The sequence below is a fragment of the Xiphophorus couchianus genome, chromosome 1, assembly GCF_001444195.1.
Source record: "Xiphophorus couchianus chromosome 1, X_couchianus-1.0, whole genome shotgun sequence".
Taxonomy (NCBI): Eukaryota; Metazoa; Chordata; class Actinopteri; order Cyprinodontiformes; family Poeciliidae; genus Xiphophorus; species Xiphophorus couchianus.
In genome coordinates, this window is record NC_040228.1 from 4002460 (window position 1) to 4030344 (window position 27885).

The window sequence follows — 27885 nt, forward strand, 5'->3', positions numbered from 1 at the left end:
CAGCTGGGTCCATCATAGCAGCCTCACCTTTCGGTCTGGTCGGGTCCTACTGTCAGGAAGCGGTGTGGTGAAGCAGATGCAGCGGACCCAGGTATGATGAATGATGAATTTTAATAATAAATAAGTCCAACAACGAACAGCAGGCACATGGAAACACTGACGACGAGTAGACTGGACATTGACGAGGACCCGACGAGGAACAAGGAACACAAGTGGAGTTAAATACACGGGAGGGTAATCACAGAGACGAGACACACCTGGGAACAATCAAGGGGAGGACAGGACAACGAAGAGACTTAAGGACACAGAAAACTCTAAATAAACACAGAAAAACACAGATCCTGACACTAACAAGACAACACAAGCAAGAGCACAGAAAAAGAAGATAAATATACATATAAAAAGACACACACATTCTAGCACCACTACAAACATAAGAGAATTAATGAGACCTTGTGCTCCCAGTGCTGCTTAACCCAAAATATTACAGTGTGAAAAGAGAACAGTGTGCTTCCTTAATAACATGGACTTCTGCATTTTCTGGAAATGTCAAGCGTCTATTCTGTTTGTGTTTCCTTCCTTCTATAGACTCATTTTGATGAGTAAATATCTGCTCCATCCAGACAGTACGGCATTTGATCAGAGACAGGTTTGATCAAATGAGAGGATGAGAGGCGGGAAATGCCTCAGAAGGAAGCTGTGTTAGTTACATAACGCCATCTCTGAGCACTTCACAGCAGCTGGCTGCCATAATGTGATCATTCTGTCAGTCTGTCAAAGTGTGTGTGTGTATCTCACTTGGAAAACACAGTTGGTATTGTTTAGAAGTCATGCTTACTCAGCCTCCCGTGGGATTAGGAAAACAGGATTTTATTCTGAAATGATTTCTGAACTGAACTAAGTAGAGCTGTAATGCAGTATTTACTAGTGTGCCCAGAAAAAGAACTTTCAATCCCTGTCCAAATAGAAATTCAGGATAAACGCCATAGATGATCCTAAATCCATAGAAATATTCTTTATTATAGTAATAACACGCTAGTGTGCAGAGTGAAACAGACTCAGCTAGAAAAGTTATAATATTATTTTTAAATCTAATAGCTGATGTTATTTTTAGAGTTTTCATGTTTTTATTTATTTTTCTTGGAGCCTTGCAACAACATTTTGCTCAATATGTACATTGTAAATGTGCAGTTGAAAGACAAATAATGTCTATGGTTGATATAGTTAAATGAAATGATACATTTCTTGAAATGACAAAAGAGGCAGCCAGTTAACTCATGAGTTAAGAGTCCAGTTTCGTGGCATTAGGCCGGTCACAATACCAAATTTTGCTGGACGATGAATTGTCCCAGAAATTATTGCGGTAAATAATCATATTTTTTGTTTTGGAGACAATTTCCAAGCAATATATTGATAATTTCACAATAATGCAAGCTCGCTCTCTCAAGATCAATGAAATTTAATTTTGTAAAAAAAACTAAACACTGGAACTGGAAGATAAAAAAAAAACAACCAAATAGCCAAAAACAATAAATAAAATGGAAATAAAAACCACCCTCACACAAAACACAAATAAGATTTTGAAGTCTGTAAACAAAATTACCCTTCAAAATGTATTAATCATCAGAGTGGAAGTTATTGACCTGATTTTAATTTAATTTACAGTGCGATTAATTGGTCATTGTGACACAAGATCGGTTTTAGAAATAATTCATGCAGCTGTAGCTCAATAAATTTAAATATTGAAAATTTATGCATTTCAGTGACTCAGATCATGCGGCAAAAGTGATGCATTTCAACTTCTTACAGTCACAGGTGAGTGTGGCTTACTGGGTTTACAACGCCTAATAGGACAGTTAAGTAAGAAAAGGTTTTTCCATGCAGAAATCTTTAGCGCTACACAATCATAAGGAAGATTGTTGATGCCCTCATCAATGAGGTTAAGCCACGATAATGAAGCCAGATGTTCGCAGTGCTGTTTCCAGGCACACTGATGGAAAGCTGAGTGGAAGAGAAAGGGGTGGTAGCAAAAGGTGCACCAGCAGCAAAGAAAATCAATAAGACAGCAAGCAGATGTAGAAAAGGCTTCAAGTTGACCAGGCAGAGATGAATCCAAGACATAAGATAACACTGCCACATTCCTAGTTTTAACCCCTGAAACAGAAACTATTTCAGAATCTTATTATCTAGGGCAGTGGTTCTCAAACCTTTTTCATGATGTACCCCCTTAAAAATATATTTTTAGTCAAGTACCCCCTGACACGGGCAAAACATTTTTGGAATTAAAAAGAGGTACAGTGCTGTAAAATCACTGTCTGATTTATTAAAGCCAAACAACTTCTATCAGTGAACCTGACAAATACATCCATATTGCCAACATTGCATGGTTAAACAAAAAAGAAAAACAGAAGACGGTGACCACCAGGAAGGTATAAAACCAGTCAAACCGTTTTATTTTAAAGGATATTGAAACTAAATACTGAATATAAAATTCAGGGCATGAACACACATTTATATTTTATCGAACTTTTCACAAAATAATTTTTCCCAAGACTTATTATGAGGAGCCTACTGATTTTTTAAAGATATTTTGAAAAGCTTCACGTACCTCCTGCAGTACCTCCACGTACCCCCAGGGGTACACGTACCCCCATTTGAGAACCACTGCTCTAGGATATTAAAAAAAAAGAAAATGAACTATTGCTCAGTGGTCCAAAGTCCTTTCTTAAGATTACAGTAAATTTTGCATTTCATTTGGAAATCTAGATCCCCGAGTCTCCAAGTGGCCGTATCTCAGAGGAGTCGTGTAATAATAGTTGACAAAAACACTACATTTCAAAAAGGTAGCAACACGTCATGAGGCTCCTATTCCTGATATCTGCCAAGTTTTTTTTAATCACTCAAGGATTGCTACTGGCCAGCGGAGTTTCTAGGATTTTTTTGTCTTGAGGTCCGGCGGGGCACAGGCTGTAGAAGGATGGCAGATTAAAATGTCTAAATAGCCTGCAGACTGCAACGAACTTTAGGCCAAAATAACTGTTAATGAGAGAGGAGGCCACGACATATTTGCCAGCAATGAAATTTCTTTATAGTCCAACTTCAATTGTTCAATATTTGGAAACATTTATTTTCACTGGATTGTACAATCAATTCCACCATCGAAGCATTACAGAATGCTTAGATGTGAATGGGCTCTGACTCATCCGCCCTGTTCTTTAACCCTGAGGTGTCAGGGTCTGCATTTTGTTTCCGTTTTATTTTGGGTTTTTTTTGGTTTGAGTTTTTTTTTCCTGCCGTTGGGACTGGCATTCCTCATGACATCCACCAGAGGTCGCCAACAGACAGAGCCCCTGGAAGGCTGCTGAGTTCAACCCGTTTACACACCTGCAGCTTGTTTTGGAGGGCGTGGATTATGGATTTAAGCAGCAGCTCCTCTCCGTCTCATCGCCTGAGTGTTTGCTTACTTCGGTAACAACTCGTTCCAGAACTAGGCTCTCTGTGATCTGTTCCGCTCTAACCCTTTGTTGTCTTCCTCGTCAGATATCCTGCTGTTCTCTCGCGGTTCTGGCGAAGAGCAGTCCTCCCCGAGTTCAGTGTGCGCCTGTGCTCCCCTCGTTGTGGATTCCCTACCTCCTGTGTCCTCCCTCGACGCTGTCGGTGCTACCGGTCAGAAGCCACCCCTCGTGTGTCCACCCTTTCCTCTCGTCGATCCCTCTCTGGTGGAACCCCCCTCATTCCAAGTAAGACAGACTCTGGAATATTCCCGAAGGATTTTCTCCTCACTGCTCTGACCCTGCTTCTCCTGTTGGTAGCAAGACGACCCGGTCATCAGCACCAGGAGTCGCGTCCTGACCCCTCCCCTGACTTCAATAAACTGATTATTGTGCACTTAATCGTTCTCTCTGATTGTGTTCTTGCATGTGGGTTCGTAAAGTAAAACTCAACATGACAGAACACTCAGGCCAAGCTACGACCTCCGCAGACGCGATCAGAGGAGCGTTATCAGACCAACAAGCCCTCATTCAGCTCCACGATTCAGCTCTGAGAGAGCTGGGAAATCGCCAAGCTGAAACTAACCGACGATTAACTGAACTCTCAAATTTCCTACAGAATTCATTACCTCAGGACACAAATCAACCTTCTGTTTCCCCATCCGCGCCGTCATTAGCCCCGGATCCGCTCGTCCGCTCCGGCTTCTCTGAGGTCCGCCCGGCAACTCCAGATAAGTTTTCTGGTGACATCAAGAAGGTAACAGGATTTATCCTCCAATGCACCATTGTCTTCAACCATTCGCCACAGAGTTTTCCCAATGATGACCGTAAGATTTCTTATGTCTTATCCTTGTTGACGGGCCGAGCCTTAGAGTGGGCCGAAGCCCGGTTTACCACCGCAGTTAATTATGGATGTACCTACCCCGAGTTCCTAACTGAGTTAGAACAGGTCTTTTGCCAGGAGACGGAAGGAACATCCTCTTCCAGAGATTTGCACGGGTTAAAGCAGGGGCAGAAGAGTGTTTCTGATTTCGCCATAGACTTTAGGATCAAGGCGGCCGCATCTGGCTGGAACATGGTAGCTCTCAAGAGCGCCTTTTTCCATGGGCTAAACAAGCAGATAAAGGACGAATTAGCCACATTGGATGAGCCAGAATCCCTGAACGATTTCATAAACTTATCCATAAGATTGGACAACCGAATCCGTACTAGAGCCAGGGAACGCACCCGTCGAGTTTCTTCTCCATGCACCTCTCTAACCAGTAGTCGTCTTTCTGCTCAGCACTCACCTCCTTCCCCAGCCCCATGTATGGAACCCATGCAAATAGGAAACACAAGGCTCACACCCGAGGAGCGTCAACGGAGGTTACGCTCCCAGCTCTGTATTTACTGCGGTGAGCCGAACCATGTGATTGCTAATTGTCCTGTACGTTTAAACCCGCAGGTCCGGCAGTGAAAGCGGGGAAACTGCCGGCACCGTCCACTCCTAAACCCCGTCTCACCTTCCCTGTCACCCTATTCGCCAACAATGACTCACTTTCTGTGTCAGTTCTCATTGATTCCGGTTGCGAACAAAATCTCATCAGTTCCGACATAATTCACCAGCTCTCCGTGCCTACTGAACCGTTACCAGTTCCTCTCCGTGTCGCTGCCCTGGATGGGAAGGGTCTACCCCAGATAACCCACCGGACCAAGCCACTACGCCTGCTAATTTCTGGTAACCACACTGAAGAGATCATTTTCTATGTGTTTCCCACTATCAGTTCCCCCATAGTTCTAGGATTCAACTGGCTATTCAAGCATAACCCCCAGATAGATTGGGTTGAGGGACGGATTACTTCCTGGTCTTCCAAGTGCCACACCACCTGTCTCCGTTCCGCTGTTCCTTCGCAGCCCACACGTTCCACGATGGATGAGGTGGATCCATCCGACGTCACCGCCGTCCCTAGTGAGTACCATGAACTCATCACTGTTTTCAGTAGGGACAAAGCCCTCTCTCTACCACCTCACAGACCATATGACTGTGCAATCGACCTCCTGCCTGGGGCCCCTCTACCTAACAGTAGACTGTATAACATCTCCAGGGCCGAACGCCAGGCCATGGAGGACTACATAAATAAATCCCTCGCTGCAGGTATTATCCGTACCTCGTCTTCCCCTTTGGGTGCTGGGTTTTTCTTTGTGGGGAAGAAGGATGGTTCTCTGAGGCCCTGCATCGACTATAGAGGCCTAAATCAAATCACCATCAAAAACAAGTATCCTTTACCCCTGCTCTCCTCTGCCTTCGAACCTGTTCAAGGGGCAACCGTCTTTTCGAAACTGGACCTTAGAAACGCTTACCATCTACTACGCATCAGGGAGGGCGACGAATGGAAGACCGCTTTTAAGACCCCTATGGGGCACTACGAGTATCTGGTCATGCCTTTTGGTTTGTCTAACGCCCCCTCCTTCTTCCAGGCCCTTGTGAACGACGTCCTCCGAGATTTCATTAATGTGTTTGTCTTTGTCTACTTAGATGACATCCTTATCTACTCAAGGACCCTGGTGGAGCACCAAGAACACGTCCGTCTAGTTCTCCAGAGGTTACTAGAAAATAAATTGTATGTGAAAGCCGAAAAATGCGAGTTCCACCGCCCATCAGTAACTTTCCTGGGGTACGTCCTTGAGAGCGGACAGATCAGAGCAGCAGAGGACAAGATCGCAGCAGTTCTGGACTGGCCTCAGCCTGAAACGCGTAAGCAACTCCAACGTTTCCTAGGCTTTGCCAACTTCTACAGGAGGTTCATCCGGAACTATAGCCAGATCGCTTCCCCCCTCACAGCTCTCACCTCCACAAAGAGGGTGTTTAGCTGGACTCCACAAGCCGAGGCCGCCTTCACTGAACTCAAGTCGCGGTTCTCCAAGGCCCCGGTCCTGGTTCAACCCGACCCAAGCAGGCAGTTTGTAGTGGAGGTTGACGCATCCGATATTGGGGTGGGGGCCGTTCTGTCCCAGATCACTGCGCAGGATCAGAAGTTACACCCCTGCGCTTTCTTTTCCCGCAGACTCTCTCCAGCTGAGAGGAATTACAATGTGGGAGACAGAGAATTGCTGGCTATAAAACTGGCTTTGGAGGAGTGGCGTCACTGGCTGGAGGGAGCAGAACACCCCGTTTTAGTCTGGACCGATCACAAGAACCTGTCCTACCTCCAGTCAGCTAAACGATCCAACCCACGCCAGTCTCGCTGGTCTCTGTTCTTCGCACGCTTTAACCTTTCCATTTCCTATCGTCCAGGTTCAAAGAATGTAAAGCCAGATGCTCTGTCCAGGATACACTCCCCTGACGATTTGGAGGAAGGACTGGCTCCCATTCTCCCGCCTAGTTGCACAGTCGGAGGAGTAACGTGGGAGATGGAGGACATCCTCCGCCATGCGCACCAGACCGAGCCTCCTCCTGAAGCCTGTCCTCCAGGTAAACAGTACGTTCCCTCCGCTGTCCGTGCCCGCTTCCTACAATGGATTCATGCCTCCAAGTTCGCCGCTCACCCTGGAGTCAGTCGCACCATAGGGTTGGTCAATCGCAGGTTTTGGTGGGGATCAATACACAAGGACGTTAAGGAGTATGTCTCCGCCTGCGCAGTCTGTGCACGCAACAAGTCGTCCAACCGACCCCCTGCTGGCCTCCTACAGCCATTACCCATACCAGGACGACCATGGTCCCACATCGCTGTCGACTTCGTCACCGGACTCCCAAGGTCCAAAGGTATGACCACTATTCTCACAATCATCGACCGTTTTTCCAAAGCCTGTCATCTTGTCCCCCTACGCAAACTACCCACCGCTGCTCAGACAGCTAAACTACTCATCAAGCATGTTTTCAAGCTGCATGGGATACCCCAGGAGATCCTCTCCGACCGCGGGCCCCAGTTTATCTCGCAGGTCTGGCGTCAGTTCTGCTCCGCCCTGGGAGCCAGGGTGTCTCTCAGCTCCGGGTATCATCCCCAAACCAATGGGCAGACTGAACGTATGAACCAGGAGCTGGAGGCCGCCCTGCGATGTCTCACCTCTACCAACCCTGATGATTGGGCTCCACACCTTCCGTGGGTAGAGTATGCACATAACTGCCACACGTCTGCAGCTACTGGTCTCTCTCCCTTTGAAGTAGTCCTGGGATACCAACCTCCTCTCCTCCCGGCTGACGAAAGTAACATCTCTGTCACATCGGTCCAGCACCACATTCGCAGGAGTCACAAGATCTGGAAGGACACCGTCTCCGCCCTCAACTCATCCGCCAGTAATAAACGACTCGCTGACCGACGTAGGATCCCTGCCCCGACATACTCCGTGGGGCAGAAGGTATGGTTGTCAACACGTGACATTCCCCTTAAATCTATGTCCAGGAAGTTGTCCCCTAGATTCATCGGTCCTTTCGAGATACTGGCGCTCGTGGGTCCCGCGGCTGTGCGACTCCGACTCCCTTCATCCATGCGTATCCACCCGACCTTCCACGTGTCCCACATTAAACCTGTTCTCTCCAGTGAACTTTGCCCTCCGGCCGAACCCCCTCCTCCCTCCCTGGACGGGCGGGGCGACGCCATTTTTGCCGTCCGTCGGCTAGTGGCCTCCCGGCGGCGGGGTCGGGGCTACCAGTACCTCGTCGACTGGGAGGGCTACGGCCCTGAAGAACGTTCCTGGGTCCCGGGATCGTTCATTGTGGATAACACCCTCATTAGGGAGTATTGGGACTCTCAGCCCTCATCCTCTGCTCGGCCGCCAGGTGGCGTCCGTTGAGGGGAGGGTACTGTCAGGGTCTGCATTTTGTTTCCGTTTTATTTTGGGTTTTTTTTGGTTTGAGTTTTTTTTTCCTGCCGTTGGGACTGGCATTCCTCATGACATCCACCAGAGGTCGCCAACAGACAGAGCCCCTGGAAGGCTGCTGAGTTCAACCCGTTTACACACCTGCAGCTTGTTTTGGAGGGCGTGGATTATGGATTTAAGCAGCAGCTCCTCTCCGTCTCATCGCCTGAGTGTTTGCTTACTTCGGTAACAACTCGTTCCAGAACTAGGCTCTCTGTGATCTGTTCCGCTCTAACCCTTTGTTGTCTTCCTCGTCAGATATCCTGCTGTTCTGGCGAAGAGCAGTCCTCCCCGAGTTCAGTGTGCGCCTGTGCTCCCCTCGTTGTGGATTCCCTACCTCCTGTGTCCTCCCTCGACGCTGTCGGTGCTACCGGTCAGAAGCCACCCCTCGTGTGTCCACCCTTTCCTCTCGTCGATCCCTCTCTGGTGGAACCCCCCTCATTCCAAGTAAGACAGACTCTGGAATATTCCCGAAGGATTTTCTCCTCACTGCTCTGACCCTGCTTCTCCTGTTGGTAGCAAGACGACCCGGTCATCAGCACCAGGAGTCGCGTCCTGACCCCTCCCCTGACTTCAATAAACTGATTATTGTGCACTTAATCGTTCTCTCTGATTGTGTTCTTGCATGTGGGTTCGTAAAGTAAAACTCAACATGACATGAGGCACTGCTAGTCAGAGAACATACAACCGTAACGGTGGACATTCAAAGGAGGACTGTCCAATAATTGGAGTGTGAAAAAGGGTCTAAGAGAAAGAAATGCATGGAAATATGCCCACATACAGCTGAGGCTTACATATGTGAGAATCAGACGGGACATTTAAGACACAGAGTGGTGAGAAGATGGGAGGGCATTTCAAATTGAGTCTGAAGGCAAAACGCAATTGCAATTTGCATAAAAATAAGCCGATGAAGAACTAAAGGACTACGCAGATACGGAGTCGTTAGAAGTAGATGTGGTGGACCAAAAAGGAAGCAGAAAAAGCGAAGCCTGAGCTACGCAGAAAGACAAAGTGGAGGGAGAGCAACAACAGTCAGAGTCAATGAGGCACAGAGGAGCAAAGGAAAATGTGTTTGCATGAGAATTATATAAACCCAGCCTGTCGACCAAATGAAAGCGTTTCTCTCCGGCGCACATTTCCCATTAGTCCCACTAAGAGGAACAACGAGCCTGGTTGGCACAGACGCCCCCGAGGTTAACTGTCCAATCAATCGCTCCACTAACCGTCTCCACGGAGACAGCCTGCATGACATCACCGCCACCAAAGGCCGCCGAAGTATCAAACTGATAGACAACGACGTCAGTAGTATCCTGTGTTTAAAACACAATCTCTATTGTGCTGCTTGTTTGTCTTTGTGCCATTTAATCTTCCAGATTTAGGCCAATCCTAACGTGTGGAATGTCTTTCTTCTGCCTCTTCCTGGATCGACTGGTGTTGAATGGTGTGGAAAACAAAAATGCAAAAAGATATGTAAATGGGAATAATACATTCAATTAGCCTATCATTTAAAAGACTTTAAAGAAACAAGTTGGTGGTTATAGGCAACATGCAGGTACTAGAATTAGAACGTACTAGGACAATAAATCAATGACATATTGCAATAGATGTGTGATCGATATCAAAGGATAACATGTCTGCGAGAATATTCAATATATAGAATAACTACAACCCAGAACTGCAGAGAATTCTGTGCAGAGGAAACGTTTTAGCCACAAAACCTCAAACGCACAGCTAGGCAAGGTGAGTGAGTTCAACTAAGTCACTCTTTCGTTGCACAGCAGCAGTTTCAAGTTTCACAGCAGTGCCTCAAAACTGCTAATCTTGTATCAAATTAGTATTGGACTTTTAACGAAAATGTTTGCCTTGGAAAAGTTTTTTTTTTTTTTTTGACAAATATGCCCTTACAGAAATTATTACATTTTCTTCCAGAACTGCTCAGTATGTAACTCTATCCATCTTCCTTTGACTCTAACTTCCTTGTCCCTATCCATGTGGAGTGATTAGCAGGATATCTTTTGCTAGTTTTCTGCCAATCACTCTGACATATGGGATTTATATAAAAAACTAAATGTCAGGATGAATACTAAGAACAATTGTACTTTAGTTAGAGGGATTCGTGTAGTTAAAACTGTATTTTTAAACTCTGTAAATTAAAAATATTGTTTAAATATCAAATACTGTAATGTTTGATTATGTTTTCTGTTATGAGTTTGTCTACAAATGTAGCTGAAATTCCTTGGAGAACATGTAAAGCTGCTGGACTGACCTTAAGCACCATGTATTTTTCAGGCACCTTTTTATTAGCCAGGTAACTATGTTACCTTCAGATATCAAATGTGACGTAAAAGAAATTTGACTTTGTAATTTAACAACTTAAAATTGGGCCTCTGTCTCTTTAAAAACTCCTGCTCTTTCTGAAACACCGCCTTTAGGAAGTCGTCACAACATGGCTCCGCTATTAATCCTTCAATAACCTTTTTACCAGTGTTTCACTCAGAAGAAGCTTGTATAATGAGCATGCCACACTGTTCAGAATTTAATTTGATAAAATAAAATTTATTTTATTTTAAAGGAAAGGGATACACATGGATCCCTTTCCTTCCGTTGATAGCCAGTAGTAATTATTTTATATTGATCTTTTATAAATCCCAGTGAAGTACAATGAGGAAAGGAGTGTGAATTCTTTTGAGTTTCTTCTGTAGTTGCAGCTTTTTGGGGGTAAATAGCAGGGAGTGTGTGGCCTTCGAAATGCAACAGCAACACAAGGTTGTTTTTCTAGTGAGGCAGCAGTGTACGCAGAAAACACTGCGGCGTTTTTAACTGCATTCAAACAAACTTGTGCGATTTCTCCATTTGTCATGGTGCATGCACACACATGCTGAATGTACTGTGCTGGCGAGAACATAAAAGATTCACTGGTTTAAAGAAAACTAGGAGGTTCGACTTTCTCTTGATGTCCTATGTCTTTGAGGGCACGGCTTCATCGATCTCTCTATTTCCCAGATTTAGCAAAAACATGCACCCTTTGGTTTGGAGAGAAAACGTGTTTGATTTTTCCCCATTTTTCATCACACTGGATACCCATTTGCTTCTACTTCACAACAGCTTCTGTGCAAATGTGAATAAATCTCACTCCGAAGGCCTGTCTGTTTCATACTATTCTCGCCCTGCGGTGAGTATTGAGTGATGTGGTATTCTGTACAAGTTGACCAAAGTGATGTTGACAGCTGGTATCGCTGCCGCTGTTTTCTGAGAACACAGCAGGGCCACGGAGATGGACAAGCTGACTTTGAAGAGGAGAAAATAACTGACAGGACGTATCGTGAGAAGAGGAGTGAAACTACGGAGGTGAAGTTTGGTAACCTCGTGATTATAGTGGAAAACACCATCCATCATCTTAACAGGTGATGTGCTTTATGAGACAAATATAAACTGAGGAACTAAAAATGCAGTTTACAAATGTTTATCTTATCCACTACAGCTGCAGTAAAAAAAAAAAAAAATCCCATATTTGTTAAAACTATAGCCATATTGTGACAGTTTGCTATGAGACAGATAATCTTTGAAAAGATCAACCTCCTCCACCTCCTCCCTGATCTACTATTACCGTCAGAAGAAATGCGCCGCTCCCGACAACAAACAGCCAGTGCTAAATGCTAAATATGCTAATGGTGGAGAAACAATTTACCGTTACAGGAAACCAGTTTACCCACTGTCATCAGAGATCATGCTAACTAGCCTTAGCGTTAGTGGCAGTCTGTGTTGTGGTGAACCAGTTGTAGCACAGCAGAGAGCAAAGGGGAGTGTGTGTGAGCAGCTCATACACAAAGCTGATTGGCGGTGCTAAGAGCCTCCTCCTGGCTCTGACTGGTTCTGACAGAGTGGTGTATTTCTGCAGTTAGTACTGGGAGAACTGGGTGGAGGCAGAGGATATCAATTTTTTTGAACAGATTATTTGTCTTGAAATTTACTGTCATGACAATGATCATTTTGAAAATTAGGTAAAAAGAAAAAAAACTTTTTTAACTTACATACTGCTGCTTTAAGTAAAACTAATTTGTAACCATCCTGACACATAGCATTGCTTAAAAGTATGTATTCTAGCAAATGTGCGATGGGCTTTGTGGGGGGTTTTAATCAGAATTGGGTTTTGCCTTGGACGTCATTTTTGTTGGGGGTTTTTTTGTGGAAAATTTAGATTCATTATTAGCAAGGTCAATATGAGCAAACTAATTGGGATTTAGAGATAATAAGCACAAATAGATGAGTTGTTCAAGAACATCAGTCCTTGCTTCATGAAAAACTACTGGGAGAAGAAGCAGGGTGGAAACTTTTAAAAGCTCCCAGTACTAACTGAAGTGGGCAACAGAGAACCAGGAGCAACTCCTGGCAGCTGGTGGTTTAGCCACCAAAACAGGATCTGAGAAGCTGTGTGGTAGGGAACTGATGTGCAGCACAAACTGAACATAAGCACAGGCTGCTTCAGACTTGACCTTGCTATGTGACATGTTTCATAAAGACTCTTCAGTGTTTTTCTCAGAGAGGATTGTTCGGAGTGTGCGACTATAAATCTGACGTCTGAGATAAATGTATGCAGTACAGAAACACCACCGAGGCAAATCAGTGACTGAACTTTGAAATACACCAGTTTATTTACTACATACCTCCATCAGCTACTGAAATCAAAAGAAGATCCTCATCCAGTCTGAGTTCATTCAGTGCTAGCCAGAGCGAAGATCCCATGAACAGCGGTACCCTGTGGGGATGTCCTCTCTTCAAGGACTAGCATGTCTACATCCTCACCAGGAAAGCAACTTGTTAAATAGATTTCTGTTTTGTTCCTTCCAAAGATTTTTTAAAGATCTTTTTTTTAATTATTTTAAAAAATAATAATTTAAAAATCTATATAGATCTTTTTAAATCATTTAAAAGTATATATATATTCTTTTTAATTATTAAAAAAAATTAAAGCAGAGGGCTGTATAGAAGCCCTCTGCTTCTATAAAGTTTTCATTCCTCTTCTTTTGGCTTCCAGTGTTGCTTCTCTCTGCATTTTGTCACTTCATGACGTTTCTTCGTGGATCTGTCAAGCACTGCTGGGATGTGCTGCCAGGCTTAAAATTTATCACCAGGTATAATCAGGCTTTCTGCAAGTCTCACCAACTCAGATTTAAGACATTTTAATACCACTATGAATTACATTTAACTTATTTTGTTCCTATTTGTCATCATCGCCGTGTCTGTGGCTATTCTCCTTTGTTGCTATGATGGACTCTCTCCCTGTTCTCAACCTTCTCTGCTCCATTTCCCTACATAGCAACAACTATGGAATACATTTCTAAAATACATCAGACTGGTGCTTGACCGCCGTGTTTAAAATCCACTAAACCTCTAACTTCAGTTTGTGTCGCACCAAATGCTGCTCTTAGATCAGTGCTGGATCAGTGGCAACAGTTTTCAGGGGAGCTTTAGCCACGCTAGGGGCCTCGCTACAAAGTTGAGGCAACCAGCAATAAATGTGCACTTACGGCTAGTTAGTGGTAGCTTTAACAACATCAAGTCACAGAACACAATGAAAACGTCTGCACACACAGAATAATTGCACCAACCGGCGAAAAAGTTGCACTTACCCATTAATGATGTAAAAAAGCTAGCTAGCTAGCTAGCTGCCAAGGGTATATTAGCAGTAAAATATCAGCAAAGGTCGAAAAATTAACCATCACTTTATTTCTGCTCGTTTGCAGTTAACAATAGTCCCTCCAGTGTTGCTAACTCAGCACATTTCTTGCTATATTTAGCAACATTTCATCCAAAAAAATGGGTATCGGCCAAAATTGGAATCAACAGGTCAGGCTTTTTATAGATGACTAATCGGTAATCGGCCAGAAAACTGCAATCAATGCACCCCTAAAAGGTCAACAAGCTGGTCAAAGTGCAGCAGAGAAAACTGTAAATCGTCCTCCTGTCCACTCATTCACATATATACAGTGTCCTCTTTACTCATTCTGTTGCTCTGTCCATATCTGTTCATCTGCACCACTGCCCTCTGCCTCTCCTCTCTTCCTTTCCCAGCATGAGCCACAGAGAGGAGTCTGCTGGGCCATTCAGCTTAAGCTTTCCACCCAGCCCTGCAGTTTTCCCAAATGACACCGTCGTCTCCCTTAAATAGAGGGGATGGAAGACCGAGTTAAAAGAGGAAGCCACAAAGTGAGGGAAAGAGCAGCGAGCGGAAGGTGGGGGGGAGAGAGAGAGAGAGGTGGAAAAAAGAAGAAGAAACACAGGGAAAACCATTTTTTCTCTATTTTTATCCAGTGGATGACAGTGGAGTTAGATGATGAGAACCAGAGCAAAGAAAGGGCTACATGATGACTAAAAGAGATTATTAAAAATAAAAAATAAAGCACACCATACAGTTAAGCCGATGATTATTCATTTTGCTGACATATTAAGGTTTAAAGTAATCTTTCAATAAAAAATAGAAATTAAATGTTGCAACTCGTATCATCCAAGTATCTTTATAGTGGGATGGCAATGCTGTGAGCAGGAAGAATCTGCATGAGCAGTCAGTCTTCCAGTCAATCTGAAAAGTCCTCTGGCTGAAGCACATTGCTGTTAGCATATCATGACCATCATGAGACGCTAACAGCTCAATTCCTAGGCAACAGGGAAGATATTCTGCATTAATGTCCGGGATGACGTCGTCATAAGACTGGACAATGCGGCTGAAAAATGCATCATGATATAAGCGTTTCATATCAGTCAATATCAATAATTATTGATTAGTTTTTGGTTCTAAATATCTGAAATACTGCCAAGCTGGTGGTGTGATCCTTTACTGTCTCATCCACAACTTCCTCTCATGCTAGTCTACCCATTTCCTCTCTTCACTCCACACCAATCTTTTTATTTTTAAACAGTCACCCTATGAGGCACAGAGGCGAAACATGAAACCGCTGCTGCACATGTTACTCACTAGGTTGTTGCTAGGTAACCAAAGAGTAAGTTAGCTGATGCCACCAACCTTGCTTATCTGGCCATGAGAGGTTGAGCGGCTAAATCCTTTCCTCTGCCTACATCCATGAATTAACATTTCAGAACACTTCCTGGTTCACACAGCATGCTGAATTTTTTACTTCAAATCTGCCAGGGCTAGGAATCATTTGAAACATGTCTGGCATGGATAGTTAACTCTGCACATCATTTGCAAAATCATATTAAAAGCCAAAACCAAAGAACAAAAAGGCAGAATCAGTTAGAAAGAAGCAACAACGGATGAAGAAAAAATGGAGAAAAAAAACAAAACAAGATTATACTTGTCACCTAATTTTAAGGCTAAATCATGGATCAGATTTTCAGAACTTTATAAATTTGGAGAGGGTGTGTTCCCCCCCGTCACCCACCCCCGTGACTTTATATAGGCCAAAGTAAACTGTGTGCAAATCTTGGCATACGACTGACAAGGCCACAGGTGCTGTCATAAAAGCATTAATGCAACTGAGGCTTTAATTCAACAAAGTCAAACAGCAGCTGTTGCCTCCTTCCTCCTGGCTCACAATAATACCTGTAGGGTTCCAGCAGCAGCAGCAGCAGCAATATGTTGTTAGATAAGTGAGAACAAGGACAGAGGTACAGTAAGGCTGTAACATGGATTCTGCTTCAGGCTTCACAAATCTGATGAAGGCTGCACTTCGCTGGATGCATACACAATACCATCAGATTGGTGCAAAGTCATATTACACTCATTCAGCTTTCAGTGTTCCAGGAAGTCCAGATCATTAATGGAACTTCTTTAGAAATGTGGGCTGTGGACGCTGGCATTAGAGTCGAGGACGTCTGTGCTGCTGCTACATGTTTAGCATCGAGATGCTAATTTAGTTTTGAATACCTTCACTGAAGGGCTAAATCCTTTTTGCACACGACTTGGACACAGCAAGTCTTTTCCAGCGTCCCACCAGATCGTTTTTTTTAAAGCAAAAATTAACTGAAAATTAAACTGTTTACAAAATCGAGCTACATTTTTGTATTGTTGTGTTACGAGAGGTATTCTTAAAATTCAATTCCTAAAAAAATAATGAACCGTTGACTAAAAAGTTCAAAATGTTTGACTTTTTGTTCTCTTTCAGTATAATTAATTCAGAAGTAATAACTTCACATTTATATAATTTCAATAATAAACCTTTACCATGTAAAAGAAAACTGCTACAACACTTGGCTTGTGGTAGAAAGAGTGTAATCCTGTTGATCGTCTTTTTGTACAAAACAAAAATACATGATAAAAAATGAATTCAATTGAGTTGAATAGATAAATAACAGACTGTTTCATCATGCAAAAAAGATTTTGGATTTAAAATTCAATTAACTTGCTTTATTCTGGGGTTTTTGTTAGGGCGGGTCATTTTTGACCCGTAGGAAAAGGGGAGTAAACAGAATGTTAGAATCGAGCGCGAGTTAAATTGGGTTTCTAATATACACAAGTAAATATAACAGTAAAGAGAAATTAACCTAGGTTTATAGTTAATGCATTGAACTGGGTGAAAGGATGTGCTCACCAATTACGCCATCTTTGCACCTGACTGTTGGCCTCGCACGCTATTATTTCCAATGATTGAATGGATATACTTTATTAATCTCAGAGGGAAATTCACATTTCAAAACAACCCATCCAAGGAACAAACACACAAACAAACACTTCAAACATGACATGGGTAGAGACAGGCGCCTGAGCACTGTGGGGGCATTGGATAAAATGACAACATTAGGTAACGTTCAGTTCCAAGTCATGATGCCTGCTCATGCACCTCTGCAAAATGTTTGAACTCAAAAACCGATGGACTGTCCTAGTAACTCTGCCACTGGGCTTAGCATGTTTTCTGCGGGACACCCTGCAGTCTAAGGCCGCAACAAGAGTTTCCGTTTCCACCTTTCCAGACAGAACAGTTCAGCCTCTGAATACTTCCCTGGACCACCACGTTGTGAGTGCGGTGGCAGCAATCAAACAGCAGTGACTTTCCGTGAGCGTATGTCTCTCAGTGCCTCTGGCAAGCCTACAATCATATCTACAGCTCCATGTGGTGGCAGTCACAGCAATCACACGGAGGTCTAATTCCCACAGCGTGAGGCTGTGCTTCTGGCAAACATAAAAATGGAATCAATCATAAAGAAAAAATACACCCAAACGGTTCCGTTTCTGCTGAGCTGGGATCTTCTAATACTGCGCTAATACTTTAAGCCATAACACTGATTACTCAATTAAACCTTCCTACACATTCTGCTCCTGGCTGCAAGAAAGTATCAAAAGCTTGTTTTTCCGTCTCCCCGGCCTATTAGTTACCCAACTACCACCTCCATCGGGAGATCTATAACATCTAATCAGTATGTAATTGAAATGACTTGTTATAATTACCATGGATATTTCATTCTTCTTCTCTGTATGTGTTGTGCTTTGGTGTGCTGCTGTCACCAGAGAGAAAACTGGAAGTCTGCCTCTGCTTTTTTTTGTTTTTGCTTTTTTGCAAACTCTTGACTGCACCAGAGTAAAGCGGCACTCAGAGTCGGCTAAACATTTGCAAAGGTCTAGTCAAATCAAAAAGTACTTCTGAACACAACTAGAAGCATAGATCTACGCAGCTTTATGAAATGACAATGGAGACATCTATCTGCCCTAACTGACTGATGACTGTATTTTTTCTTAAGAAAAAGTTGAAGTATGGAAGTCACTGCATTGCTTGTTGCAAATTAATCAGCAGCACTGATTGGCTGATTTGCATCAACAGAGTCAGGTGAAAAAATTAAGGCACCATAAGGAACATTTCAGAACATTTAGCAAACCTGACAAAACATCTAGTAAAATAAATAATTAAAAGTGAAGCAAAAACCTTTTGGAAATTTCTGTAAAATATAATAATAGTGTAATTTATGATGAGGGATAAATTAGCACAATGGCACATTTAGTCCAAATTAAAATGACTCAAATCACATACAGTTGAATCAAGATTTTGATGAAGGTTTGCTCTGTTAAAACCTGAGATATTTACTTTGGTCGTCTGGTGACGATTTGACTCAAATTGTTTTTCAGGCCTTCAGAAAGACGTTGGAGCAACTTATTAGCCTGAGAAGAGGGTCTAAGGAGTTCTCCAAAGACGTCGTGGGGTAGAGCAACCCTCCTCCACTCAGTTCCTTCAGACTAGCCTGCAGCAATTAGCAAACAGGTGGTGGAACTTTCCATCAGCTGAGCTCATTTCATAAGATACTACTCATTGCAAAGCTGATAAAAATTTTGCTATAGGGTTAATAGAGGAGCCATGTGATGACTTCCTGAAGGTGGAGCTGCAGAAAGAGCAGGAGATTTTAAGGAGACCCAATTTCAAGGCGTTAAATTACCATGTCAAATTCCTTTTCAGTCATATTTGATAAATGTATGGCATTTTTATAACTACTGAAGGTAACATAGTTCCTTCATTGTGCTATAAAATGACATCATGTGCCTGGACAATACAGAATACAGTGCCGTTAACCATGAGTTCTCTTGAACATGTTCATGCAAAACACTAGAAGACAGACTGAGCTTCAGAGTGCTGTGTAACTACCTGGAAAAACAAACTGACATTATTATTGGCTGGGAAAGTTATCAACTTAAAAACGTTAGTAAAGCTAATCTAGAGCTCAAGTGTCAAAGCTTTAATATGGTGCTTTTTTAAAATATATATATATATATATTAAAAGACAGTTTTTCTCCTGAGCATCCTGTAGCTGTAACACAGACTGCTACAGGAGTTCCCTCCTGCCCACAGGCATCAGCATCTATTTTAACTCTGAAGAAAATTATAAAACACAAGTTTGATCATTTCCAGAGTGGAATACTTAATTCCTTTAATTCTCCTCTGGGATTAATAAAGTTGTTGTTTTTTTTAAATTATTTTATTTGAATGAAATATGATAAAAAGTGTTTTTTGATAACTCTGGCATTTGGAGAATCACCAAAAGGAGACAAGAAAAGATGTAATAATCTGACTTTACACAAGGCATAAAATACATCTTGTCCAAATGTAACAATTTGTGTTCACAACACAGAAGTCTCTGGAAGCCACATCCAAGTCAGTTCTTCAGGGCAGAACACAAAAATATGCATTTTTGTGCCTTAACTTCAGCTCGAGTTGCCATGTTTGTGTTCACAGTAAGCCAGTGATGATCTGAGATGCTGTTCTCATGTTTGTTCTTCTAAACACACGGCTGCTTCCTCGGAAAAGAAATGATTTGTTGTACCTACATGTGGACCTCTCCGTGTTCTCGCTACGCCCCTGGGACAGAACAACTCCATGTTTGTGAGATCACCGCTGTCCTACGCTTCTCTACAATCACAGCCCCAGCAGCAGCTCCAGGTTAGCGCGCCTAATGAGGGGAAGCAATGCAAACAATAAACGGCAATTAAACAACAAGGCACTTACTGTTTGTCTGAGCTATGAAAATGTTCTTGAGTGAATCTTAACTGAGCCATTTTAATTAACACGGCGTTATCCTCCTGCTGTGAAGCCTGTCGAGTTGTACGTGTGCTTGGACTGCCTGCGATGAGGAAAAAACAAAATCTCTATCACCAGCTTTCAGACAAACCCTTTGAAGATTTTTTTTTCCCCCCAAAACTAGCTGGTTATTTTGACACACTTTATAAAACTTCACAAAAACTCTACCTTTATGTGGGGAACAGTAAACCCCAGAACGAGTGGATGCCAAAGATGTGGTCTTGTTGTGGCGTTAAAGGAAAATTAACAGCTTGTACCCCAAAGTTCATAGTTGTTTCCTGTTTGTCCCACATGGTTTCAGATTTTGGACAGGCTTGGATGGTGTTTTTAACAAATGAGGCAAATGAAAGAACCAAACACCACTCCAGGTACGTCTCTACTCTTTAGTAGACACATGTAAAGAACAGGCAGATTTTTTGAGCACTTGTGGAACATAAACAGTCCCTCCAGAAATTTCTGGAGAAATTTCAGTCTTGCAGTGGGCCTTCCTGACCAGATTCTGTCTTCTCTTTCCACCTCTTCTGTTAGAACATCCAGCTTCTGTAACATACCCATATTTTCTCAATTTTTTAGTGACCATCTTTACAGCATCTCTGTGTATTAGGGCTGGGTACAATGGCTAAAATACAACGATTTTAGCCATTAATCGAATGTTCTGTTTTTGGAGAGGGTTGAAGTAAGAGTTTTTAAAGATGCATTCTCATTTCTAAAAAAAATTTAAGGAACGAAGTGAGAGAAAAAAATCAATTAAAATCAGAATGTGTAATTTAATTTGTAAAAGGGGCAGTATTATGTATTCTACAGACACATAGTGCCATTTCATAGCATAAGTAACTATGTTACCTTCAGTTGTTAAAAAATACTATATGTACCAAATGTGACCCAGGTGTTTTGCACAGCTGGATGGTTGCCATGGGAGATTAAAGGATTTCTAAAACATGTATGAAAGAACCAAACACCACTCCAGGTATGTTTTTGACAAGGGAATAACAACATGATGTAAAAAAGTTGATTTTACATAATATTGCCCCTTTAAAATTGCTGAGGATATACAGTAGTTACATTTTTCAGGACATACTGTAAAAGATATCAGCCAGCTACAGGTGTACTATTATCAATGATAACTTCAAACAGTACCACTATGCTGGTAAAAACTGACTGACATGTCTTCACAAGCCAATCCAGATTTGGCATTTTCTTCTCTAACTGACTCTTGGTTTAAGTCTTTTCTAAAAAAATTTTAAAAAATCCTCTTTTTGGAATCTCAGTCTCTGTTGTTGAAACCGTTCAATTTTAACGGTTATCGGCAGAATCAGAGTGATTTAGCTACTGCAATATGTTATTTAGAGTGTTTAGGAAACACAAACAGCAACAGGTGGTCACTTCCTGCTTCGACTACGCATATATGCTGTGAGTCAAATAAAACATGTCAAACACTTCCTAATAAAACACTCATTATCCTGTTGTCAGCTCGAAGTGCGCAAAAATTATTTTCCTGTCACGCACCATGCTACTTTATTACCTCCTCCTACTCTGACATATCCCCCCAGGATTAGAAGTCCCCATCGCTGGCGGCTGAGTGTCCAAACTGTCTTCAGTAAACAGCCCTCTTAATCCCCTGATGAGAATATTGGCTAAATTCCACACCTCCTCTGTCCGGTTTAATGTCTCTGAGAGAACCAGGACCCCATACTCTGTATGAGTGCGACAGCCGACTTATCTGTCCCCCACAAGCTACTCTAATTACAGCTAAAGACATTTCACGCTCACACTCTGCTTCTGTCCCGCAGAGTACAGGAGGCTCATTCATCATGAGAGACACAAAACACACTCCAGTCCATCTACCGTCTGCACCAAAACTGGCAACTTCTAAGCCCAAGTAATGACACAATGCAAGAAAACAGTGAGGAATATCAGCTTTTCCACATCACTCTGCCTGCATTTGAGGGTCCTGCAAAAGACCATCCATGCATATGGCCAAACATCAACCTATGAGTTGAAGCTATGAGTTGGTGAAAGTCAGGAAACAGAATCGTAAAGAGAGTTGATGATGCCTTTGTTGTATCAGTAAAAAAAGCCAAAAACTCCACCTACATCAGCTAGCAGACGCTTAACAGTCTATGTGCTGACTGGAGTTCCAGACCTGGACTTGGAGTTCATTTGTCACAAAAACAAATACTTCACACAAGACAATGTTAGTAACATTTTTGTAAACACTTCAACAACAAACCACTTCTCATTGTTCACTTTCTAAACATAATTAGTTAGAATTTACCTAACTTAATATGAGTAAGTGGATTTCAAACCAAGTGGGGGCTTGATTTCAAACCAAGTGGGGGTAAGTGGGGGCTGCTCAGTGGCGCAGTTGGTAGCACTGTTGCCTTGCAGCAAGAAGGTCCTGGGTTCGGTTCCCGGCCGGGGTCTTTCTGCATGGAGTTTGCATGTTCTCCCTGTGCATGCGTGGGTTCTCTCCGGGTACTCCGGCTTCCTCCCACAGTCCAAAAACATGACTGTTAGGTTAATTGGTTTCTCTAAATTCTCCCTAGGTGTGAGTGTGTGTATGGTTGTTTGTCCTGTATGTCTCTGTGTTGCCCTGCGACAGACTGGTGACCTGTCCAGGGTGAACCCCGCCTCCCGCCCGGAACGTAGCTGGAGATAGGCACCAACAACCCTCCCGACCCCATTAGGGACAAGGGTGAACAGAAAATGGATGGATGGATGGATGGATTTCAAACATCGGTTGGAATTAAGATCATTTATTTCAGTGTCTTTTGGCTTAGAGGACTTTTTACTTTGTTTCTGTTGATAAAAATCAAGAAAATTTATTTAAAGTGAATAACCAACATTTTAGAGTGGCCTCACTGTACATGAAACAAGAGACTACACCATGTTGGTCAATACACTCACCTTACTAATCTTACTAATTAAAATAAAAGAACAATAATTTAATAGCAATTGATATTTCCACACAGGTATAACTTGAAAAAGTAACACGACCAACCAAACCAAACACCTTAAAGATCAACATTTATTGTTTTTCTACACAGTCTACATTAACATTATCTGCTTTAATAGTACCAACGTGCTCTGTTTTAGCTCCACTATATTTCAGAAAATTTGTAGGTACAAACTGATGCATGACAGTATGAAACATCCTGTGGCAGGCGGCATGTCGGACCAGAAAATGTTGACTAAAACCACAAGATCCAGAATGCTTCAGGGCAGTGGTGTCATACTCCAGAGCTCCAGGGTTGGTGTCCTGCAACTTAACTCCACCAATATGATGTACTTATATTTAGTGACTACAGACAAAATATTTATAACAACAACAACTACAGTAATAATTATAACTAGAACATTTCTGAAGAAATTTAAGCGCGGCCTGCCAAAGTGTGCCCGTCGGTTGGAACCCAGAGTTCTGATGCTAAAATTTAGCATCAAAGCTAAAGTAAATTACAAATGTACTCAATAGCATGTGGAGAGTCACAAGCATATGGAGCAACATGGACTTATTCAATTCAGTATGTTGAAATTAGTGTATATGGGGCGTGCTGTGGTGGCGTAGGGGATAGTGTGACCTACATTTGGAGGCCTTGAGTCCTCGACGCGGACATCGCGGGTTCAACTCCCGGATTTTTTGCCGCATGTCTTCCCCCCTTCTCCTTCCCCTTTTCCTGTCAGTCTACTGTCATATCAGGGACACTAGACTGACCCAAAAGGGGGACAAAAGACCCCTTGGAGGGGTATAAAAAAAGATATTAAAAAATAAAAATAATTAGTGTACATGTTAAAATTAGCCAAAATGCTTATATTAGCCTAAATGCTGCCAGTGGCATGTGGGGCATCACTAGCATGTTGTCTTACGACTTCCTCCATTCAATGTGCTAAACATGGCTGAAAAATAAACCAAATAGCTAAAAAGCTTATTTTAGGGAAAAGGCTCATGCTAATGTGGTCAGTGCACTGCTGTGCATAAGATTTCCTCTGTTCTTTTGAAATATTACTTATTTTACACTACTTGCTAATGAACAAGAATTCTGAATTTTTCAGAAATTTGAAAATGTTTTTTTTTCATCATTGGTGGTGAATATATTACAAAACAGACACTCAACACAAAAGTAAAAATCAGATTTATACCTCGTGACAGTTCGTTGCCAGAAAAAAAAAGAAACGCTCATCTCTTAACACCAAATTAATTATTGTTTATTAAACATAAGCTCTTTTGAAATACTGTTTATCTGCCTGGATACAAGAAATTTACAGTTGGTAAATTTTGCAAGAGTAAAATTCTGATGTTTTCTTGGTGCCATTTGGTTACCAGAAAACGCACTCATCTCTTAGCAACAGATTAACAACAAATATTGTGATTGTTCAGAAAACATAAGATTTCACTTTGCCGAAAAGTGAAAATATTTTTTTTTTCTTTTGTCATTGGTGGCAAATATATTTTAAATAAATACTTTTCTGTAGTAAATGTTCCGCCAAGGTGGCGTCTCTGTAGTTCTAACTGGAAGCTCTGCCCTCCCAGTGTGAAAACTGTCATGTGTGAGTGAGACACAGAGGGAGAGACAAAATTCAAAATGCCTTGCTTTCCCTTGGGAGTCCTATGCATTGCTCTGGCAGGACCCAATAATAAAATCGATCTTATTAGAATCGCCAAGTCAGTGTTTGGTCAGAAAACGGCAGTTGCTGCACCCCTAACGCAGGAGTTAAACACACAACCATGATTTCCTCAACTCTGCCTCGAACCTGTGTACCATCAGATTAGATTGTAAAAATTTGCATAGGCATCATTTATACACCAAAACTGTCCACACAGGTATGGTACAGATGATAAATGACGCTGCAAACTGCCTGTGACGACTCTCATGGGACACTTTTACAAATTACAGTAAGATCAGGAGAACCAGCATCAATTCCTTAGTCCTAAACAGAGAGGGACATAAATAATCTGTAATCTTACGCTATTATTTTTCAAAAACCCAAGACAGCATATCCAGAGTGAAGTCACAACAAATATCAGTTCCTGTTTCTGTCTAAAGTAAAATCGTAGCCTCAGGACTGGGTCCTCCAGTGGACTGAACTTCAGGATTAATTTAGCAAGTAGGTGGGCAACTTTGTTTCTGCAGCACAAATCCAATGAAAGCTCAACAAAAACTACAAGAACTAAATGCTTCATCCTCATAGAACCAAGACCGCTAATGTAAGAGAAAGCAGAGTAGACTGCTGAGTCCCAGGTGGAGGTGGGATTCTGCTGGCCCTCAGCACCACTACGTGTCCCTGCCGTATCCAAGGAGACAGATGCAGACGCTGCATGTCAGCTGTAATCCTCATAATGAAAAATGAACCCACAGCACCTCAGGAGACATCAGGGCCCAGATGGGAAACGTAAGGAGAGAGAGATCTGAGGAGTAATTCAAGGGATTTAATTTAAAAAAAAAAAAAAAGAAAAGGAGGAAGAAACAGAATTCTCACAATCCAAACTCAGGCTGAGGACAGACTAAACTCCAACGACGGCGGTAAAACATCCAGATGTTGGCCGGCGGGTTAGAGATTTTGTAGAAAAGATCCGTGTCACGAAACAGCTGGATGGATTTTCTGTGAATATAATAAAAAGCTTTGCACTCAATTAGGAAGCAAAACCGGAAGAAGGCTTTTACATAATCCTGAGGCAAAGAGCATACTGCTGCTGCTGCAACCCAAACAGCTGAACTACTGATGGTAGACAGGTTTTGTTGAAGACGTCATCCAAACGGATCACTATTCTAACCATCCATCCACGGTGCTCTGCATGTAGGCCAGAAGGTTCAATCTTTTTCTCATCTGACTTCAGGGACAAATGACTACATACTGTAGCTCGTCTGTAATGCTGACTGGTAAATCTTGAGGCATTTTCCTCATAACTCTTCGTTTTTCAAAGTCATATCTTCACCTTCTATTCATACCGTTACAATTGTCAGAGTTCCAAACTAAATATTTAATTCACAAGCTAAATATTTAGCTTGTGAAATATTTAGTCAGGAAGCCACATATTTAGTTCCGAACTAAATGTTTTAAGTCTGAGCTAAATATTTAGCTTTCAAACTAAATATATAGTACAGACTAAATATTTTCCAAATTTGAACTTTGAACAATGAACTCCCTCTTTTTTTTCCTATTACAGGCTAAATGAATCAAATTATTGCTGTCAATTTTTTACTCATTTTTGTTTTTACTACTTTTCTCAAACTGCACCCCATACAGGTAGACTTGAAGGAGGGTGTGGAGGCAGGGGAGTTCCAAATGCACACCATACTTTTCAGATTTGTGCTTGATAAAACATTTACCTGAACACTCTTATTTATAAATACTTTATGGTGAGACTTCAGCTTCCTGAAGGAGCATTCCTTTTTTCAAAATTGGAAAATACGTGCCAAAGAAAGTGGAAAGTGGGCCGAACCGAGAGAAAGATATTCAGTCTCTGTCTCCTCATCTGGTTTGGAACACGCGGTGACGCAGCTTCGGTGCGCCAAGCTGAAGCGCAGCACTGACCCATTCCTCCGAATCCACGCTCCGCGCCAATTAATCGCCATCCGAGCCCAAAAGCAACACCTGCGCACAGTTTACATGCACGACACAAGCGGGGGGTTAAAGTTCGCCGCAAAGCATTCCTTACCTGTTTCAGGAGCCAGCGGTGCGTCGGAGTTCACGGGAAAAGCTCCGGTGAACACTTTGAAAGCGGGTCATTTCCAGCAGAAACCCCGGCGTGGAGATCCTGCTAGTGTTCTCTCAACAACCAATCCGAGGGAAAGAAAAACCAAAAAACCCAAAAACATCAACAGTTCCTCTCCTCTTCTTTCACGAAGCGCTCCGCTTTCCCTCGGCTCTCACCGTCCCTCGCCTCCCTCTCCAGCGCGCATTTTACGCAAGGCACGACAGCAACTCCCCGCGTCCACGGCGTGTGCCAGCTGTTCCCACGCTGACCTCTGACTAAAACAGAGGATTCTCCTCTGTTTTAAGCTGAGCTTCTAATCCCCCTCCGCGTTCGTCGTGCGGCCCGGAGACTCGGAGCCTTGGCTTCAGAGGTTTCCCGGGACTCGACCTGCAGCAGCAGGTAAACTCCAGACTCACCTGAACTGAAGGACGCTGCCGCCGGAGGTGGAGAGTAGCTGAAACACGGCAACGCTGCCCCCATGTGGTCAAAAAAAAGAAAACTTTCCGTTTCCACTTGTAAATCACGAAGCACATTTATTTGGCCGACATCAATCCTATTGGAAGATATTTATTGCCGATCTATTAGTGCATGAAAAATATTATTTTTAAAACCAAAAAATGGTTCAATTAAATAATATAAAATAATGAATAGACCCTACAAATCAAAAAGAAAACAGCAGCCCTTTGTAGTCCCCTCTTTTGTTCCCCCATTCACTACAAGGTAACAGCACGCAGCTTGCAAGCATTGGAAAAAAAAGGCCTATATTAAATGTTAAAATTAATACCAGACCATTAACAGAGACTGAATCACCTCTACCTACCTAAAACAGCAGCACAGCTTAGGTTTGCCAAGTCTTAATGAAACTATAAACTTCTAAAATAAGGTAATTTAGATTATATGTGTTCAAGGGAAAAATGTCTGACAGTAACACAGTCCACAACAGTCAGAGAAAAAAAACCACAACACATGCAGAAGAGGAATACATGACCAAACATCTCAACTATGATGAAAAGGAAATGAGTCATTAGAGTACTTTAGATTATTCTGCCACTGTAAGTACACAACTATAACTATATTCATTTTGTCTTTTGTGTCATACAAGCTGACCCAGTGAGAACCACAAACTGTGTGCCCTTCCAGGTCATGAAATGGTGGTGAACCCCCTTCATTTATATGATAATGGTATGGACAGGGTGGAGCTGTATCGGCGCCACACAACACAGTCAATTGATTGAGGGGCAGGAAAATGTCAGTGCTTGCAACAAGCATGAGACAAACTAGTGTGTTTGGTGTTTGGGTCCAACTTTGCTGTGTTTGTTGTCAACATCACCTGCTGCCTATCTCCGTA

The 27885-nt window shown here is 42.5% G+C and overlaps 1 protein-coding gene across 1 annotated transcript in view; it reads right to left on the reverse strand.

The window, feature by feature from the left end:
- klhdc8b (kelch domain containing 8B) overlaps window positions 1–26963 on the reverse strand; it is a 165463-nt gene extending 138500 nt beyond the window's left edge. The window contains exon 1 of the mRNA XM_028017307.1: window positions 26499–26963. The gene's annotated coding sequence lies outside the window, so the exon portion shown is untranslated. The remainder of the gene's footprint in view (window positions 1–26498) is intronic.
- Between the last annotated feature and the right edge of the window lie 922 nt (window positions 26964–27885).